At 39.6% G+C, this 20,572-nt stretch overlaps 1 protein-coding gene across 4 annotated transcripts in view; it reads right to left on the bottom strand.

The window, feature by feature from the left end:
* ACVR1 (activin A receptor type 1) overlaps window positions 1-20,572 on the bottom strand; it is a 142,055-nt gene that overhangs the window by 70,566 nt on the left and 50,917 nt on the right. Inside the window, exons 1-2 of one of the 4 annotated variants that reach the window (XM_086718646.1) lie at window positions 17,763-17,879; window positions 10,673-10,834 (exon numbers count right to left, since the gene is read on the bottom strand). The exons of 1 other annotated variant lie outside the window; for it this stretch is intronic. The gene's annotated coding sequence lies outside the window, so the exon portion shown is untranslated. Of the gene's footprint in view, window positions 1-10,672; window positions 10,835-17,762; window positions 18,055-20,572 lie in introns of those variants that run through there. 2 more of the 4 variants (XM_086718645.1, XM_086718644.1) reach the window with 2 other exon arrangements.

Raw genomic sequence — 20,572 nt, forward strand, 5'->3', positions numbered from 1 at the left:
GTGGTTGTTTGTTAATCACTTTACTAGAAAAAAAAGCAGTTAATATTCAGTTCAATCTGACAAGAAGCAGGCTCCCCAAATTCAAAATTAAAAACTACTTGAAAATGGATTTGCTTCCAGTATCATAAACAGTAAACATTATCCTGAATAATACAATGTTATCACCATTAACAATACCTTAAATATTTCACTGTCAATCTTTTTAAAATTTCTATTTTATGTATATTATATCATACATAGTTTTTATTTTATATGAAACTTACAAGCAACACACACAGTGAGGGTACCTGCTTAAAAATATTTTTAATGGATGGGATAAGTCCTCAAAAGCCTTTGAAAACCACTGGACTATCTTGTTCTTATCTGTGAATTCCCAATTCTCCTTTCCTTCCTTCCTTCTTTCAATACCTATTAAGGGTCTACTCATGTATTAGACATTAGAAACTTAAAATGATAAAGATATATAAACATAGCCCTTACTATCATGGAGCTTTCATCTATGGTGATAACCAAATAGTCATCCAAATGATTTTATAATTAAAAACTAAATGAAGTGCCAGTTATAAAAAAACAAATGGGTTAAATAGAACTGCTAACAAAATAACTTGACATTTTCTGAGTAGAAGAGCTTCCCCAGGAAGGTTATATCTAAATAGGAATCAGAAAGATGAGTAGAAGATACCAGAACAAGGATGAGTGTGTAAGCATGCGTGTGTGTGTGTGTGTGTGTGTGTGTGTGTGCGCGCGCGCGCGCATGTGTTGGGGTGGGTAGCACGTTGAGCATTTAAGGAGAAAGGCGCAGCTTCTCAGCTTACGCAGAGGCCCTACAGCCAGGACAAGCATGAAGTCCTACAAATTTACGCATATTTCAGAAGTGAAGAAAAAAGCCAGGCTGGGTCACAGCCAGCCTAGAAAGAAGAGTTAAAGAGGGTGGAGAAACCCAAGAAGGCTGAAGGCAGGCAGAGGAGGAACTTCGATAAGGCACAAAAAGCCCAGGGAAGCCCTCCACTCACTCACCTCTGGACATTCTTGCCAACTATGCTCCTCTCCCTTCTCACATCTGGTCCCTAACTAACCATCCATTTTCCCAGGCACTCTGACCAGCCGGCTTCCTAGCTTTGTATACATGATGCTCTTCAAGAGTAGGCCCTTTTTTTTAGAGTCCAACCTGGCTAATTCCTATTCAGCCTTCAAGTCTCAACTATCACCTCCTTCTAGACTGTCCTTGCCTCAACCCTCACAGCCCTCATTACACTTTCATATACCACTTTGTTAATTTTCATTCACAGCACTTATCATAATTAATAATTATGTGTTCATACCCGTGTGTGCTTTTGAACATCTGTCTCCTCACTAGACTGTAGATTCTGTGGTAGCAAATTCTACAGTCAATTTTATTAACCACTACCAAGTAGATGCACATTAAATATCACTAAATTCAAAATTTCCGTGAAATAATCAGCTCAATTTAAGTTTAAATTCTAAAGAGTTAGCTATCACTCCCATGTTCCAACACACAAGCACATACACACTGCAAAGAAATGACAGGATTAAGATATGTATCATCTCTGTGACTTTAATCTCTACCATTTAGTTTGGGTACTAACAGAAGTCAGCAGTTAATAAACTTCAAAATCAAGAATCTTTCTACTATTAAAAAAAAACCCTAAAAGACTAAAATTAAAAGACTATCACCATTGGCAATATTTCCTGTCACAAAGCCAACAAAAGCCCATGCCCCAAAATACATTTTAACATATTATGATCATGCAAGCAAAATTAATACATTGATATTAGGCTCATAAATGGAAAACAGGAAAAAAAATTATAAAGTTAATCTCCCAATCTAGTCTGTTTATAGGATAGATAGCTCAAACCTGCCACAAGAAAAAAAAAATCTTTGGAAAAAAATATGAGCATCGCTACTGGTTGCCATTTTGTTCAGTGTCTGGAGTGTCTCTGCTAACCAGTTAATTCAGCTATTAAAAACAGTACATCTAAAAGGAAAGGGGAAAAGAATGTAGAAAGGAGAATGTTCTGGAATAAATTCCCTGGTCATATTTTAATTATAAAAAAAAAAATCAGTATCCCAAAGTCCCAACTTGAGGCCTCAAGGATCTATTCCCAACTTTAAAATACACTGAAAAGAAAATATCGTTTTTAAAGGTAAATTTTCAATTATCCTGCTCTCAAGTATTTCGGCGTATGAAGTTTCAGATGTAGGTTGGCAAAAAAGAGGGACTGGTAGTGGAAAAAGAGAGGAACAATAATTCAATAGTTTGGGGATGCCTTACTCCACTGGCTTTCACACTTTTTGGTCTCAAAATAACTTTACAGTCTTGAAAAGTATTGAGCCCCTTAAGGAGCTTGTCAATGTGAGCTTTATCTATCAATATTTACTCTATTAGAAATTTAAACTGAAGAATTTTTTAATACTGTATTTGTTTTAAAATAACATTAAACATGCTGGAGTGCAAAGGTGATTCAGTCAGTTAAGGGTCCAACTCTTGATTTCGGTTCAGGTCATAATCTCACAGTTTGTGAGACTGAGCCCTGTGTTGGTCTCTAGGCTGACCATGCACAGCCCAGGTGAGATCCTCTCTCTTTCTCTCTCTATGCCCCTCCCCCATTCATGCACACACCTTCTCTCTCTCTCTGTCCCTCTCTCAAAATAATCAAATAATTGTTTAAAAAATAGAAATAAAATAACAATAAACATACTACCCTGTCCAAAAAAACGTAGTAAGAAAAGTGGCATTATTTTCCATTTTTGCAAATCTCTATGTTTGGCTTAGTAGAAAACAACTGGATTCTCTTATATAATTCTGCATTCAATCTGCTATGCCATGTTGTACTTGTTGAAGTACACATAGAAAATACAACCTTGCACATATGTATCAGAGGAATCAGAGAGATGATTGATATATAAACACTCTTGGAAGGACCTCTTGGAACCACTGAGAACATCACAGAGACTCCACGAGATTCTGGACACTGAGAATCATTGCCTTACTCTTTTAAATGTTCATTCTTTCCACCATACCAGACAACCAGATGGTACCTGATATTTTAGGATAAGCATTTACCCAATACATGACAAAAATGTTACTGTTCTATAGCTTTAGAAATCTCATTAACTTTTCTCTATCATCAAAGAAGTCAACAAGTCTAATGGTCAAGGAAGAAGGCATTAGACTTTTGTTTGGAATGTAGGAAGAATACTTTATGTACACAACTAAATATTTTTTACACGTGACATAAAACCTGTGATAAGAAGGTACTCAACTGTTCATCTACTTTGGTTGAACCAAAATCCATATGCAATGTTCTACGGTTAGCTAACTGAAAAATCATAGACTCCTGGGGATTCCAGTTTATTATCTGAAGGGTACAGAGTATAAATTTTTGCCTCCAGTATATGTCATCTCCTTTCTTTTCTTGGATAAGGTCTTCTATCCCTAGTAATTGATCTGTCTTTCCTTTAGACACAAGGGAAAGAGCTATTCAGAAAAAGTTTAAGGACCCACCCATGTTAACTAAGGTACCCTCTTTAAATCAGCACCATCTCTTACAATGTCTCAGGACTACTCTTAGTTAGGAGAAGGAACAGCCCCATGATTTTTCTGCTACAAACAGGTATATCACCACGGCAGAACAGATCCGCTTTCAAAATCCCCTGGTACTTTTTAAACTCCATTTATAGATCAGACATATCCAGTCAAAGAGCTCAATTTTGAACACGTGTGGGCTTGAGACCAAGTGTGGCACTTGTTTTACGCATCACAATTTTACAGCTGGACAGGAGCCAGAGACACATTGTAATACATTAACTCCTCTCCCCCCAAAATCACAAAACGCTTTGATATTGATCACAGAATAAACAAGAGTATAATACACTTCTATATTCAATTTTTGGAACTCATATTAAGCAATCTAGTTGCTAATCCACTATTAGAACAAAGGATATTCCTAAAACCTAGACTTAAGGACAGCAAACAGCTTGTTATCTGCGATGTTGGAGATGAAGGAAAATTGTAAGGTGAATTAAGATACTTTCCCATCAGAAAGGTCTACAAAGTGTTCATTGTCTGGACTAGTCTAAACTCATTTGGTCTGTCCATTTGTTCAACACATAATTTACTGAGTACTTACTTAATAGGGACTTTCTTGATACTCTCCTCAATTCATCTTCTAACAATCTCCAAGTTAGAAAGAATCTTAAAAGCCGAGGTTGTACACCCACCTCTCCCAATTTTGAATAACTTTTACACCATCTACATGCGGTTGTTCTCTCATAACTGGTGAGGGTTGTCACTACTTTTCCAGTTTTTTTCTTTGTATTTCTTTATTGGTCTCTGCCATGCCTTCCATTAGGAAAACAAATTCAGTCTCTTTAATATAAAAGGTAGAGGCAGAGCAGGAAAAGGAGCAAGAGTAATTCTGTTTTCTCTTGTTATCAGTTAACATTACATAGTTCTCACCCTAACAGTAGTGGCACATACTAACTAGTCAGACACTGTGCTTAGAGATCATATGCACTGTCTCATTCAATCTCTCCCCTAAACACTCTTAAAATAATACTCATATTAATCCCATTTTACAGATAAGAACATGAGTGGGTAGAAGTAACTTGCTAAAGGACACAAGATTAAACCCAAGACCACCTGACCAGAGTTCAGGTGTTATTAAACCATGACTTACAACCTTCATTAAACCAGCCAGCCACAGTTTAGCAATGTGTGTTTGTCATCCTTAACATTTTATCCAAGTTTCAACACATTCTGTGCTTTAACCATCTTGATTTTCCTCTTAGAAAATAATCTTTACTCACGGCTATTTGGACCATCTTTCACTCATGCCCTCTTTCCGTCGCTCTAACCTCAAAATTAATTTCATAGGCTCTGCAAACTCAGATTGTCTCTGCACTCCTGAAAACAAGATCTAAATGTGAAAGGAAAACCAAGCCACTCTGATACTGTTCATCAAGTGGTTTCCATCTCCCACCTCTCAATCCACTCTCTGGTTCTCCTGTAGCTCACATCTCAATATGAAAGCAGAAATTAGTGTAAGCCAGGCACATTTGGGACAGAGTTAGTAGTAAGACAAATTCTGGACATAAAACTTTGCAGGAGGGTATACTTAAAACAACCACCCCCAAGTAGGACAAAAATCATCCATTATGTACCAACAATTCTGTCTCTTCTATGCTCAACAGGCGAGAGACAACCCAAGGACAGCTTGCTCGCAACTACCTGGACCTGTGGAAGGGGTGAAAAGACGGCTGTCAGTTACGCTGGGAAGAAAAAAAAAAAAAAAAAAAAAGCTAACCCGAAGCCATCATACCATATAAGTCAGGGACTTTTCTCCAGTTCACAAATGACCTGTGAAATATATTTAACACCACACTGTGTCTGAACTGGCAATGTGTAAGTTGCCAGGGCTTGGTTTTATATAGACTTCACTGCTGCTGGAGGGTTTCTGGTGGGATGTTACTTTCAGAATATTAGCATGTAATTTGATCTTCCGCGATAGATGAATACAAATAGCTTCTTGGACAAGTCCTATAGAACTGAAACCCAGCCCCTGGATCAGTCCATCCTGTAGTTAGAGGAAATAATTACAGATTATTTCAGGAAAGAAAGGGTTTTGACTGAAAGAGTTACACTACAAACATTCCAGCTGTGACAGATGGACCCAAGACAAGGCTTGGAAAGGAGGGGAAAAGAACAATATAATCTGAACGGGCTTTGGTGGGTGGGGAAGATGAGCCTTCATTGAATGAAAAGTGAAAGGTTTAAGTTAGGCTAGCATGTAAGAACCAAAGAGTCCCCAGTAAATTTATTTTAAATGTATACAGGACGAAACTGACTTTGCTGCACCCCTACCCAATTTACAGATAATACTAAGTAAAGCTTCTGAGATTTTGATGTTGTGATCACCCACTGCATGCCTTACTGGTATCCAAAGACTAGGTTTTATTTCAACACGCTTGACTGCATGGAAACTGTCCCTCATTTTCCACTTCGTTCCCTGTGTATCAAATAGCCATGGCTCTCCTGCTTTGTTTCAACTTACAGGACCCCATCAACTCCCAGCTGTTTTGTTATATTCTCCTAGGTAGCTCAGGGCTCATGCCTCTCCCTCTAGTTCACATACTATGACTGGAACGATTTTTCCTTTTTTTTACCCAGTGGTAGGAAGGACCCTGTTATCCCTAGTCCCTCCCCCCACCACTGGCCCGAGAGAAAACTTGTGGATGCCCAACTGTGGAGTCCATCTAAAATCCCACTTCCTCCCTAAATCCTCAGTCAGATGCTGCCTCGACCCTCTGTCTTCTCATTTCTAACTATGCCTGAAGTTTCCCCTTTCACCTAATAGTGCAGACTTTTGTACCCATTACTGGACAAATGGTGTTTCAGGCAACTACTGTCTGATAAAACTGTCCCAATTCTAAGGCTAATATGATTAACCTATAATAATTTGAAGGCTGGAGGGAAGGCTAGGATGAAATAAAAGAGACACCAGTACCAAGGAGGTATTTCTCTCTCATTTTTTTTTTTTTTTTTTTTTTACATTGGAGACACTAGAGCATATTTCTGTGGAGGTAAAAAAACAAAAACAAAAAAGAAACAATAAAACCTCAAATAAACCCACCCTTTATATGCCAGCCTGACCAGAACCTTCCTTCCCATCCATACTACCTACACACTCAAGCCTATTCCCACCTCAGACCTTCCCGCCCTCGCCCCTACATTATATTACCCTGCCAAATTTTCTCCTAGCACTTAGCACTGTGAAATCTGTTTTGCTGATTTATTAGTTCACGTTATTATGTTCCCCCCTCTCCCATCCCTCCTTCCCCCACTTATCAAAATATAAGTAGTGGGGCACCTGGGTAGCTCAGTGGGTTGAGCGTCCGACTTTGGCTCAGGTCATAATCTCATGGCTCATGAGTTCGAGCCCCACACTGGGCTTTATGCTGACAGCTCAGAGCCTGAAGCCTGCTTCAGATTTTGTCTCCCTCTCTCTCTACCCCTCCCCTCCCTGCTTGTGCTCTGTCTGTCAAAAATAAATAAACATTACATATATGTATATATTATATATTACACATATATATATGTATTTAACACAAGAGTAAAAAATAAACATTACATATATATATATATGTATATATATATATATATATACATATATATATATATTTAATATTTAACACGAGAGTAAAAATTCTACCTAACTCATGGCTACATCGCCATGCCTGGCACATACTGGGCACTCAATATCAATTAAGACACGGTAACTTTAACTTCTTAGTCTATGCTATGCTTTGGTTCAGGTGGGGAGAGGGAGGGGAGGTTTAAGGAATTGTATACAGCCTGGCAAGGAAATGACTGGGGGAGGGTAATACTCCTCATTCTCAATTTAATATAGTAGCAACCAGGTATTTGAGATAAATGAAAAGATCTCCTTTGTAACTTGGATTTCAGTTTTCCAAGGTGTCATCCAAGAGAAGCAGCCAAACAAAAAGTCGGCTGGCAGACTCCGGGTATACCAGACAACTCCCTGGTGGACAATATCCCATTTGGAAAGGACCGCATGGAGCTCTAGTTGCAGACACCAGCCGATCTGCCCAGAGCCATCCCCAGTGACCTCTGAGACAGCTTCTGTAGCTTGAAAATACATCTTCTACAAGTCAGAAATTGACATATTATCTCCTCCTCCCACCCCCAGTCTTCTAACAGTTATTGATGCTATTTGGAAAGCCATGCTTCCATGCCTATTAATAACCTCCAGAAAGAACCCCAAGGAAGTGTCAAGAGAAAAACAGATCTGGCTGGTGGAAGCCAAAGACTCAATCAGAGTTACAATTAGCAATTAATATATTTGAACAAAAAGAAAAGTTGTAACATCTTCGGTATCATAGGTTATCTGTCCAGGAGGCTTACAACAAAATACTCTGCCAATGAATTAATGAAATGTTCAGTCAAAAATACTGGTCTTTACAGAAAGGAGCACTTTTAAAGGACCCCTTATCTGTTTAAACAGACCAGCACCAGCTACTATCTTTATCTACACAGCAATGATTCCGCGGAATTTTGCTTACAAGACTGATATCATTAAACCTTTATAGTTATTTACATCTTTGTCAAGTTTCTTCAGGTGACCCCTCAAAGAGCAACTAAATCAACCTACTCTAAAATAATGGAGTAACTAATTAACAATCTCTACAAAGACTTCTCTTAGTGGTCTTCTTCCTCTCCCCTCCCCGGACTAGAATGCGATTAATGGAATTCTCTCACAACTTAGCTTGAAATATGCTTTTGCCAGTTGAGCAGCTAAAGCAGAATCAGATAATTGTGGTATGACTCAACAAATGCACAGCTGTTCATTTAAATATATCCATCAAAAGTATAAATACGATCATGAGAAAGAAAATGGAACTGTGTACACAGGGACAGTGCACAAGTCGAACGGGTTAGCACTGAAGTAACCACAACAGACAACAAGGAGGAGAAGGGCAGTCACGGCTGGGAGAGGCTCTGCATCCCGGGCAGAGAGAGACCAGAAAACTGAAGGAACTGAAAGACCACCTGCCCAACCCCAAACACTCCGTGACCTACAAAAGAAATTAATGGCCAGTTAAACGTAAAAATAAATGAGTTCTACTACGTGGGGAGAAAGAAATGAAATCTAGGAAATAGCTGATGCTCCCAAGTACTGTGAGGTAGAAAGCCTACAGGGTAGAAATGAGGAACCCAATCTGTTATTCAAAACAAAACAAAGACCCAGGAAAACAGGAGGAACGGGATTGTCAGTCCTCTCCCCACAACCTTCGAAGACTGTGATTATGAAATCGTGAAATGTGGGAATCCCTCCAATAGTCCCAAAGCAAATAACTGAAAACTATCACCCCACACCAGGCAACACTTTTTAGAGGTTCCACGCACATGACAGTGCCCACCTGAGCACAAAGGAAAGGAAACCAAGAAAAAGAAATCAGAGACTGTGAAGAGGAGCGAAGAGAGCCCTGAATGACAAAAACAAGTGCCTGGTCGGTCCTGCAGACCCCATTCCTTCCTTCTTCCTCAGGGATGGGCCCTAAGGCCTGATGGAACTTGAGAAGCAAAGGTACTGAAGACCTGGGTGCCTCTCCTCTTTTAATACGTAATTCAAAATAATAACAAATAAAAGGAACATCTATTCCATGATGATGATTTCCAAGCTTTCCCTGAACCATCAAAAATCAAGTTCTTGCCAAAAAATAATCTCTCCGGTTGAGGGGTGGCAGATGCCCATGTTGAGCCTGACCATTCGGCCATCTTGCCTGGGGAACCATTCACGTTCTCCATTTTAACAGACAAACCTCTTCTATTATTGTAAGTGACAGCTATTTGGACAACCACCTCCTACCTCAGGCCCTAGTCCTCCCACATTGACCCTCTTCATCCTTCATAGAAAACTTTCTAGCAAGAGCAATCTGCTCCTTCCATGTGCTCCCACTCCTCTATCCAATCCATCACTGAAGTGCCTCTTGTTAAGGGTCTCTTTGTAGACCTTACCTTATCCTTCATATCTGTAAGGGATCTGAGATTTTGATTCGATTGACCAGACATGAGGCCCAGGAACCCCCCAAGCCCTCAGCAATTCAGGTGGTGCTGAGAATAGAGGGGGGGCTCACTTGCCCATTCTGCAACATGGTGGTGATGACCCCCTTCTGTCCCTGGGTTCCTCCCTGGCTGGGATTCAGAGGCTCCACTCTCCCTAGATCTTTACTTTTATGGTTTGGACCTTCTCAGTTTCCTTGGATGGGGTTTTCCTCTTCTGCCACTCATCCCTGAAATCTTAGTTTCCCACAGGGCCTCACATCTCTGCTCCCTCTTCTCACTCAAGATGGTACCCAATTCCATAGCATCAAGGCCACTGAGCTGAGACTGAACCACCAGGTGGAGAATGGGATCGCCTCTTCGTTACTCATATACTCCTATCCTTATCACCTTCTTCTCCCACCATATGTCCTTGTCTTTCCATTCTTTATAAAATTAATTTAAAAAATTGTATTAGAGGGGCGCCTGGGTGGCTAAGTCGGTTAAGCATCCGACTTCAGCTCAGGTCACGATCTCACGGTCCGTGAGTTTGAGCCCCGCATCGGGCTCTGGGCTGATGGCTCAGAGCCTGGAGCTTGCTTCTGGTTCTGTGTCTCCCTCTCTCTCTGCCCCTCCCCCGTTCATGCTCTGTCTCTCTCTGTCTCAAAAATAAATAAACGTTAAAAAAAATTGTATTAGATATTTCAAATTACGTAAAAACTGAAAAGTATTTAAAAAACCCGATTTTTGACCCCCCCAGGTTTAATCATAAGCACCATCCTACCATCTAGTTTCAAAAATAAGTGATCTTATTTCCTCTGTTCTGCCCATTTTCTTCCTGTGGTATTTTAATGAGCATCCCAGATGTCACATCATTTCACCCGCAAATTCTCTCACAAATAAGGACTTCTTCTAAATACAACTATAAAATCAACATCTCACCTAACAAAATTAAAAGTATCCCTCTTCCAAATATCATCTAAAAGCTAATCAGTGTTTCAATTTGCCTGATTTTCAACTATAAACATCCCCTGCATTCCCCCCCACACACACAAAAAAAAATTACAGGGAAAATGGGGATAGCATACCAATAAGTTGTTTTCACTGTTTTCCGTTATTATAACGAGAGGTTCAGTGTTAGGATTGTGGCAGTACTGAGAATACTCTGTATATAATGTGGCAGAAAGCAAATGAGTTACTATGGTATATTCGAATTCTAGCATCTCCCGCTGTTTCAGAGAACCAGAAATCTGTGTGTGAAATAAAGGATATATACATGTAATAGAGAAAAGGTTAAGTAAGAACCATATAAACTCAATTTGAATTGGAAGCACCAGTATGAACTTACGAAGTATTCTATATATAGTTATCCTTTGTCTACTAAAAGGCCTAGAAACAATGACCTAGGCAGTAGGTATTCCTAGTGCCCAGACAGTGGAGTTAAAACACCACTTCTCACTAAAAGAAAAAGAACAAGTTGAATTGAACCATGGTTACCATCACCAAATCCAGCCAGTAGGAAATTAGAGATCAAATGGATGAGTTCTTCAACAGATAACCTATAAGGAAAGAAGGAAAGGAAAGGGTTGCTGGGGGAACCTGAGGTTTGAGAGACTTAAAAGACATAAAAGGATGCTCAAGACTAGAGTACAGGGGCTAGGTATGCACACATGGGTGATAAAACCATAAAGAAAGGCAACAGAGCAATTATTACAGAAGTGAAGAAAGCAGTGACTTCTGGAGGGAGAGAGGGGCTATGTCTGGCCTGGGACACACCAGAGGCTCAAGGGAAACTGCTAATACTCTCTCTCTTGATCTGTGTGGTGGTCACAAAAAATATTCCCTTTATAATAATTACCTAAACTATGTATGGTTTATGTGGATAGCTGTGTTTGATCTTATAATAAAAAGATAAAAAGAAGACCAAAGCAGAATGTGTGCTGTTAAAAAACAAAAACAAAAACAAAAAAAAAGGGCACATTCATGATAAAACACACACACAGACGCACACGCATGCTCGCTCTCACCCTCTCTCTCTCTCTCTCTCTCTCTCTCTCTCTCTCAGGAAGTAACAGCACTGTGTATCGTATATATACACAAAAATCTCCCCAGTTCTGTGACATAAATAAGGTTTTGTAAATAAACTTTTGAAATATCAACTATTTTTTATCTTCAACATGAAAACTGTTTTTGCAAGTTCCAAGTTTATTAACTGTTAATAGAGAAATAGGCATGAGTTAGCTAGTCATAATCAGAAATCAAGTATTAAATAAAATTAATACATCGTATGATAGGCTGGTCCTTCCTCTCTCCTCCTTCAATTATATAAGTTTCACGGGCCAAGGATATAGGAAGATTGTAGAGTCCAGATCAATGTTTCCCAAGCACAGTGTAAAGCTATCATCAAGCAACAAAAATTAAAATCATAAAGATGTGAGCCCTCGTATATATACATATAACAATCCTGATAATGATATCAGCAGGTGTTCTTCTTACAGGGGAGAGAGTGGCGACTAGATATGATTATTTTAAAGTTCATGTATTTTTAATTTATTTTATTATTATTTTTTTAATTTTGAGAGAGATAAAGAGTAAGCAGAACAGGGGCAGAGAGAGAGGGAGAGAGAGAATCCCAAGCAGGCTCCACACTCAGCACGAAGCCGGATGTGGGGCTTGATCTCACAACAGTGAGATCATGACCTGAGCCACAATTAAGAGTCAGACGCTTAACCAACTGAGCCACCCAGGCACCCCAAGTGCCCATATACTTTTTAAAACCTCACACATGAAAATAGACATGAATGAATATTCTGTGAAATGGCACTTTAAAATTCCACCAAATGGAACTTAAAGAAAATATGAAAATTCTGCAAAATGGAACTGCCCCCATCACAAGGAGTAACACCTATAAGCTCTGAGAGTTAAAAAGCTGTGATCCTCGTACACGCATGGGCAGATAGATCAGTGAAACTAAATGGATACCCCAAAAATGGACCAAGATGTACAGGAGAATATAGAATACAAAAGAAATCAAAGAAGAAAAGTTGGGACTTTCAGTAAAATTGGAACAACTAGCCAGTGTGACAGAGACCACTAATTTCTCACTAAAATTCCTTCTTGGCTGCTTCTTGGGCACATGCTGACCCACAGAGACTGCATTCCCCACTCTCCCTTGCAGCTTGATGCACCCCAAGACCACGTTCTCACCAATGGAAGTATAAGTGGTGTATGTGCAACTTCTGATCACTTGCCCTGGACTTTCTCCATTGTCCTTTGCATGGAGGGAGCCCAGGTACAGGAGCAACCCATCTATGACCATGCAGATAAATACTGGACAGAAGGAACATAAGTCTCAATGACCAGTGGATAGGGGCTGGTCTGCTGACCTGGTTTGCTCACACCGGTACCTTTAGGTGAGGACAAAAATCAACTTCCATGTTCTTTGAACCATAGCATATCCCCTGATTACAGCAACTCAGCCTTATCCTAATTAATAGAGAAAAATTAAGTTGGATTCATACCTAACATTCCAGATGGATCAAAGATTTAAACCTAAAAAACACCGAGCCACATGACATACAAGGGATCATGAGATAGATTTTTAGTTTAGAAATGGAAAAGGTCTTTTTCCTGTGATACGAATTCCTGAAGTCACAGAAAGTTTGATTATCTATGTAGCGCTACAAATGTTTTTGAACATCTTTTATTGACTGTCTCTTCCACTACAATGTAAGCTCCACGTAGCAAGAATTGGGATCTGTTTTCTTCACTATTATATATACACAGCTGCCCAGAACAAGTGCCTAATATATAAGAGGCATTCGATAAGTATTTGCTGAGTGAATAAATTGGTATACTTAAGTATACACGATTTTAAATAATATGCACAGCACAATAATTATTTCTGTGCAAATGACAAAACATAAATATCACTTGTCACACTTAATTTTGTTAATGCATAGGAACACCTATGAACTGATAATAAAAAAAAAAAATCAATAACCCAATAGGAAAATAGACAAAGGACACCAACATACAAGGAACACAATTGGAAAGTGTTTAAAATTATGAAAAGATGCTCGATGTCAACAGAAATAAAAATGCAAACTAAAGCTACATTAAACTGTCATTTCTCACCTATCTATTTGGCAAAGAAAAACACCTTTGACAATCATACTGTGATCAGCAAGGGTATGAGGAAGCAGTGTTCTCATCCACTGCTGTTGAAATCAAAAACTCCACAAGCTCAATGAGCAGAGCAACTTGGCAATAAATTTATACAAAATTTAAAAAGCGTGTACCCTTTTACATAGCAGTTCTACTGCAAGAAATGGATCCTACAGATATGTTTGTGACCCTGTTTGAAATATTATATGTACAAGGTTATTCCCTACAGCCGTGTTCACAATAAAAAATAAACTAGAAGGGATCTAGATGGCCATCAACATAGCACTGGTTACGTAAATTACAGCACTGGTCCACAGTAGAATACTAGGCATCCATTAAAAAAGAATGCAGTATTGGGGTGCCTGGGTGGCTCAGTCGGTTGGGCGTCTGACTTCTGCTCAGGTCATGATCTCGCACTTTGAGTTTGAGCCCCGTGTCGGGCTCTGTGCTGTCAGTGGGGAGCCCACCTCGGATCCTCTGTCCCCCTCTCTTCCTGCCTCTCCCCCACTCACTCATGCTCGCTCTCGCTCAAAAATGAACATTTCAAAAATTAAGAAGAAAAGAATGTAGTATTAATATAAGATCTTCCAAGAAATTTTATCTCAGTGAAAAAAGGTACAAAATAGTATATATTGTTACCATCTGGGTTAAAAAAAAACCACACACACACACACACACACACACACACACACACACACACACACACAAAAGAAACTGCAATAATCTGTAGGTTATGTGTTGTATATTATATACGCCCTGAAATCTCTGAAAGAAAACACAAAAAACTGGTAGGAATTTTTGGTAGGAATTGCCTCTAGGAAGAATAATTGGGCACTTGGGAGATGGGGAGGAGTGAGGCTTATTTTTTCTCACTTTTGTACCTTTTTAATCTTATAAACATTGATTGTATCACCTCCTGAATATAAATATTTTACCAAGTAAAAACATTACAAATATTTATCTCTAACCCCTAGAAATCTGAACACTTCTCTGGCGATTCTTACTGTCAAACACACTTGGAAAACCAGTGAGCTGAACAATCTTAACCCTGTTTCATAATTAAGAATCACAGGGTTAGCAATTAACAAACACCATCATCTCCTACTCGTTCAAACAAATACATATGCAAAATAAAGTCAGTCTCTTAGTTCCGTCCCTGTTTATTCATTACTTCCTCTTAAAACTAATTCAACCTCATGCCCACCTTAAATGGGCATGAAAATATTTCAAAATGCTCCAAGGATGGCAGCCAAAACCAACAATTCCACTAATATATTAACACAGCCTGGTGCCTAAGAAGTTCCTTGCAGTCACACAGAAGATGAAAAATTGCCATAACTGTCACCTGGGCAACAATCCAAAGCTGTGCATCATCTGCCTTGGAAAATAAAAACTCACATCGTTAAGACTAAAAGTCCAATGTCAACAGCCGTGGCTTTTGTTTTCTGCCTAATGCGAAAGGTCTCCCCCCGCATCCCCCTTTAAATTATAGGCTAACCCCTCACTTGAGGACCGGTTATTACGTTACAGCCTTATAAGGAACACTAAGCAGTCATTATTTAGACTGACATTCTGCTTAAAAGGAAAAATTCTTCTTGAAAGGGAAAATGCCCACAACTTATCAAGTGGAAGGAAAAAGCAACTTGTAAAACAAAATGTATAGTCATGTTCATCAAGCTTTCAACATAATGAATATGCATACTGTTTGTAATACGATAAGATCTGTGTATGAGTAAGTATGTGTTTCAAATTATCAGCTATGGGCAAAAGAGCAAAGACAGAGAGGAAATTTTACCTGTACCTATGTCTGTATTTTATACTGTTTTGTAATACTTGCAATTAAATAATCAAAAATAAACTATTTATATAAAGAATAAGGTTTTTAAAAATAGTAAATTAGACTTTCCTTTAAAAACAAAACAAAACAAAACAAAACAAAACAAAACAAAACAAAACAAAAACGTTGGACAGGTACTGGAGACTTTCCAAAAGTGTTGAACCAAGGAGGCTGCATAGACCGACCCTTACAAGCCTTAATCCTGAGTTACGTGTTTCTGTGTCTATGTGCAAGTTTCCAACCATATCTGAGCAACCTGAACATTCAGCTCAAGAGACACACCCACCAATATTTAGCACTTCAGGCCTCCCCTCACAGAAACATCTTATAGACTCTATTCTAAAGTAGGTATTTGTGGGGTGCACAGCTGGCTTTGTCAGTAGAGCATGCAACTCTTTTTTTTTTTTTAATGTTTATTCATTTTTGAGAGACAGAGAAAGACAGAGTATGAGCGGGGAAGGGGCAGAGAGAGAGGGAGACCCAGAATCTGAAGCAGGGTCCAGGCTCTGAGCTGTCAGCACAGAGCCTGATGCAGGGCTCGAACTCAAGAACTGCGAGATCATGACCTGAGCCGAAGTCGGACGCTCAACCAACTGAGCCACCCAGGTACCCAGGCACCCCTCTTTCTCTTTTTTTAATGTTTACTTATTTATTTATTTTGAGAGAGAGAGAGAGAGAGAGAGAGAGAGAGAACGAGCATGAGCAGGGGAGGGGCAGAGAGAGAGGAAGAGAGAGAATCCCAAGCAGGGCTCAACCTCACAAACTGTGACATCACGAACTAAACTGAAATCAAGAATCGGGTGCTTAACAAACTGAGCCACTGAGGCACCCCAAGCATGCGACTCTGGATCACAGGGTTGTGAGTTCAAGTTCCACACTGGATGTAGAGGTTACTCAAAATAAAATCTTTAAAATAAAATAAAATAAAAATATTTGTATTCCCCTATAGTTTAACACAATGATAGCAAGAATGCTTTATATAGATTTCAAAATACTCCATAGAAGCATATTATGAAAATGTAGTTCTGGAAAAGGTAAAAGTATGGAGACAAAAAAAGATCAGTAGTTTCCAGGGAGTGACTGGGGGAGAGAAGAATTATTAATAGATGGAGCACAGAGGATTTTCAGGGCAGTGAAATTTTTCTGTTTGATACTGGAAATGGTGGATAGGGTCATTATACATTTGTCCCCAACCTATAGAACAAACAACACCAAGAGTGAACCCTAATGTAAAACCATGGGCATTGGGTGATAATGATGGGTCAACACAGGCTCAACAACTGTAATTAATGTACCACTACACTGATACAGTAGTCCCTCCTTATCCATGAGGGATACATTCCAAGACCTCCAATGGATGCCTGAAACCATGGATAGTACCGAAACCTATATATGCCACGTTTTTTTCTTACACATACATACCTAAGATAACGTTTAATGTGTAAGTTACGCACAGGAGAAGATCAACAACAACTAATAGTGAAATAAAACAATGACAACATACAGGACTATAATAAAAGTTATGTAAACATTTTCTCTCTCTCTCTCTCTCTCTCTCTCTCTCTCTCTCTCTCTCAAAATATTTTCTATGCACTATACCTCACCCTTTGTGTGGTGATGTGAGATAATAAAATGCCTACATGATAGGATGAAGTGAGGCGAATGACGTAGGCGTTGTGACCTAGCATTAGGCTACTATTGACCTGCTGACCACATATCAGAAGGAGGATCATCTGCTTCATCTGCTGACCACGGCTGACTGTGGGCAACAAACCATGGAAAGCAAAGGGGTGAAAAAAGGGGGTCCTGCTGCAGTGGGAGAGGTTGTGTATGGGGCCAGGGGGTACAGGAGAACTCTCTGTACTTTCTGCTCAATCTTGCTGTCATTCTAAAACTGCCATGAAACACAGTCCGTCTGAAAGAGAAAAAAAGAAAAGTGGCCCCATAAGGGGGAAAGAACGGGAGAAGTATTTCGTATGTAGGGAAATATTGATAATATTGGAATAAACTGGCCAAAGTTAAAGAATAACCGAGCAGCTCTGCCACAGAGACAGAGAGAGAGAAGCCCACCTTCAAGGCAACGCAAGAATTAAGCACTATGAGGCTAGAGCCCTAACCTTTTTATACTGGATTCATACAAACCAACGAAATCATCACTGTGGCTAAGAATTTACCGTGTAGATTTGATCTCTGCCAAAGAGCATTAAACGAGGTGATCTGTTGAAATGGCTCTAGAGCTGGCTCTGGCAACGCTGCTCCGGAGAGCTCCTGGGTAAGCTGACTCAGCTACCTTAGGGCTGGTGCCCCGTCATGTCGCGCCACGGTCCCTCGGGCAGGGCGCTCTGGTTCAGAGCTCCGCTCTCTCGTCCCCCATTCACCGGAGACCAGCGGAGTGGGAGAGGTGCTCCTGGAGTCTCCTGGAGGAAAAAGCTTCCCAGTAGTTCTGCTCCGGCAATGTGACACTCACAAGCGGCTCCGGGCTGCAGTTGGGGAAAAAGAAAGAACACCAGCTAAGAGAAGAAAATTCCGCAGTTGTGAGTGTGCTGGCTCAAAGTGCACACCTGACAAGGCTTTCGGTTGGGACCCCAAAACTAAGGCCAATTTACAACTGAGGCAAATATGGAAGGCGCTGAAAAACAATGACACACAGGATGTTGGTAAACTTCAAAATCAAGTTCTTTCAAAGCCCATATACCATGGACTCCAGCCCATTACAAAAACAGCAAAAAAAAAAAAAAAAAAAAAAAAAAAGGCTTTGTACATATTAATTATTATATGTACTTGGTTAAAAACAAAACCACTCAAATGGTACACAGGTACAGAATGAAAGTCTCTCTCCAGACCCCCAGCTGCTCCTAGATAGCCCATTGCACCAGAGTAACCAGTTCCTTGTGTATCCCACCCAGAAGCAATCTGGTTTAGGTCCACTTCCAACCCATTCTCAGTCATAGACAGAACTAGTTCAAAGGCTCATAAAACAATAGTGGGGAAAGAACAACAAGCGGAAGGGAAGGGGTCTAGATAACTAACAAAAAAACACAAAGCCACCCAAGTTCCCCTTTCCTTTGGGAAGACTTTAAAAACATCAACATTTGCCAAAGGAAGAGGAAATTTTTATTAGAACCAAATTTTTCCATCCAAATAAGTCACACAAAACACTGAAGAACTTACTCCTTTCAAAAAAACAGCACCTTTTTTTTTGTTTTTAACCTCAGGGAACATTTTGCCAAGAAAACGTTCATGTAAATAAATCTAAGCAGAAAACAAACCCAAAATACAGCATTCCTAAATAATTATTGGGAAGGAAAACCACATGAACCTTGAAATTCAAGGGGAATGCTTTACAACTAATACCAACTCTTTCCTTGCTTCAGTTTAAATGAAGGCTCACAACCAATTTGAAAAGACAGCCTAGCTATGTAAAAGGCACACAAAAAATAAGACAACAATATCTCCCCCATAGGAAAGTCAACCAGAAATTTTGCATTTTCAGCAATCATTTAGTGAAGTCAGAGGGTAAAAACCCATTTCTAGAGTGGACATCTGTAAAAACAGACTCATTCGTGAAGCAGCATCCACAACCTTCAGTTTCAGAACTAATTGCTAAAATCCCGGTGTTTTCCAAGCCGCTGGAGCCAGGGAAATTTGGTGGTCAGGGTCTCACATTGACGTTGCCTTCCCCTTGGGCAAAAAACTGTGTTTTAGAAGGGGGCCGCTGTTAAGCTACCCCGCCTGGCACTAACCATGTCTTTAAGTCATAGATACTGTTTGGGAAGGGGCTTTAGACAATAGGAAAATAAGAAAACACGGGTGCATATTTTCCTGATTCTTTCCGAAGAACGATCAGAGATTGACTGTTTAATTACAAAGGTGCTTCTATTTCCCTTCCAACTCCCCAGTCTTACCTATTACCTTCACCGCAAGGAATTCCTTCAAGAGCAGGCTCAGCTTCTCCTGTCTCTGTTCAGCCTTCTCTAAGGATTCTTCTTTTGTCCAGATCTTTCCATTCCGATTCCTCCAGTATTTTTACTCTATATGACTCAACCTGGCACTTGATCCCCTGCCTTGAACAGGGTTTGTCTCACAGCCAATTTAAAACTAGAAGAGATTCACATATTATCCTTCTGCTATATCATTCCTTCCCAATACCTAACACATAGTTGGTGCTCAGGAGTTATCGGATAAAACTCTTCAAATTAAACGTAATTTAAGATTTGCTTTAGAATTCATCAGGCTCTCAACCATGGATTGAAGTCAAAACAGTGGTGTACCACAAGGAAGAACAGGTTGGCAAAAAGGGAGCTAAGTGGAGAGCAAATGCCAGAAACTTAGGTCTTCAAACGTTCTACTCAGGACCCATCTCCCCACAAATATACTTCATGCCAATAAGCAAGCTTGGCAGAGCCTGAAAGGTAGTGGAAAGCAGTTACGCACAAAACCCCAAGAGTGATTAAAAAAATAAAAACAAACCAAAAGAAAGAGAGAGAAGAGAGGGGGAGAGGGGGAAGTGCTAAAAAATATCTATGTAGCAAACTTCAGCATCTTGTCCCAAAACTTCCATTGAGCTGAGTTTTTTCCTAAAATCTTAGCCAACTCATTTGTTTGGCTATTGAGGTTTAATTATTGGTGGCTAATCGTGCCATATGAAAATCTGACCCTTTATAGAAGCTAGAGGCACATTCCTGTGAAGTGGTGAAGGGTGAGAGTGAGGAAAGGGGAGAAAGAGAAATAAAAAAAAAAAAAAGTTCTTACTCCAAATGCAGGTTTAACATAGCAGTATATTTTTCTTTAATCCAATTTAAGAGAACATGCATAGTTTCTTAAAAGTTATTGTAATATGATGGGACCCGAGTAACAGGCAAGCATAAAAGATACTTAAAATCAAACAAGTTCTTGGCAGTCAACATAGCAGCTAAGCAACAGGAAGAAAAAAAAATTCAGGACAAGTTTCCTCAAGTATTTAATTATAACTGTATCCTTGGCC

This window comes from Puma concolor, chromosome C1 (assembly GCF_028749965.1).
Source record: "Puma concolor isolate L17-30 chromosome C1, mPumCon1.1.hap2, whole genome shotgun sequence".
NCBI lineage: Eukaryota > Metazoa > Chordata > Mammalia > Carnivora > Felidae > Puma > Puma concolor.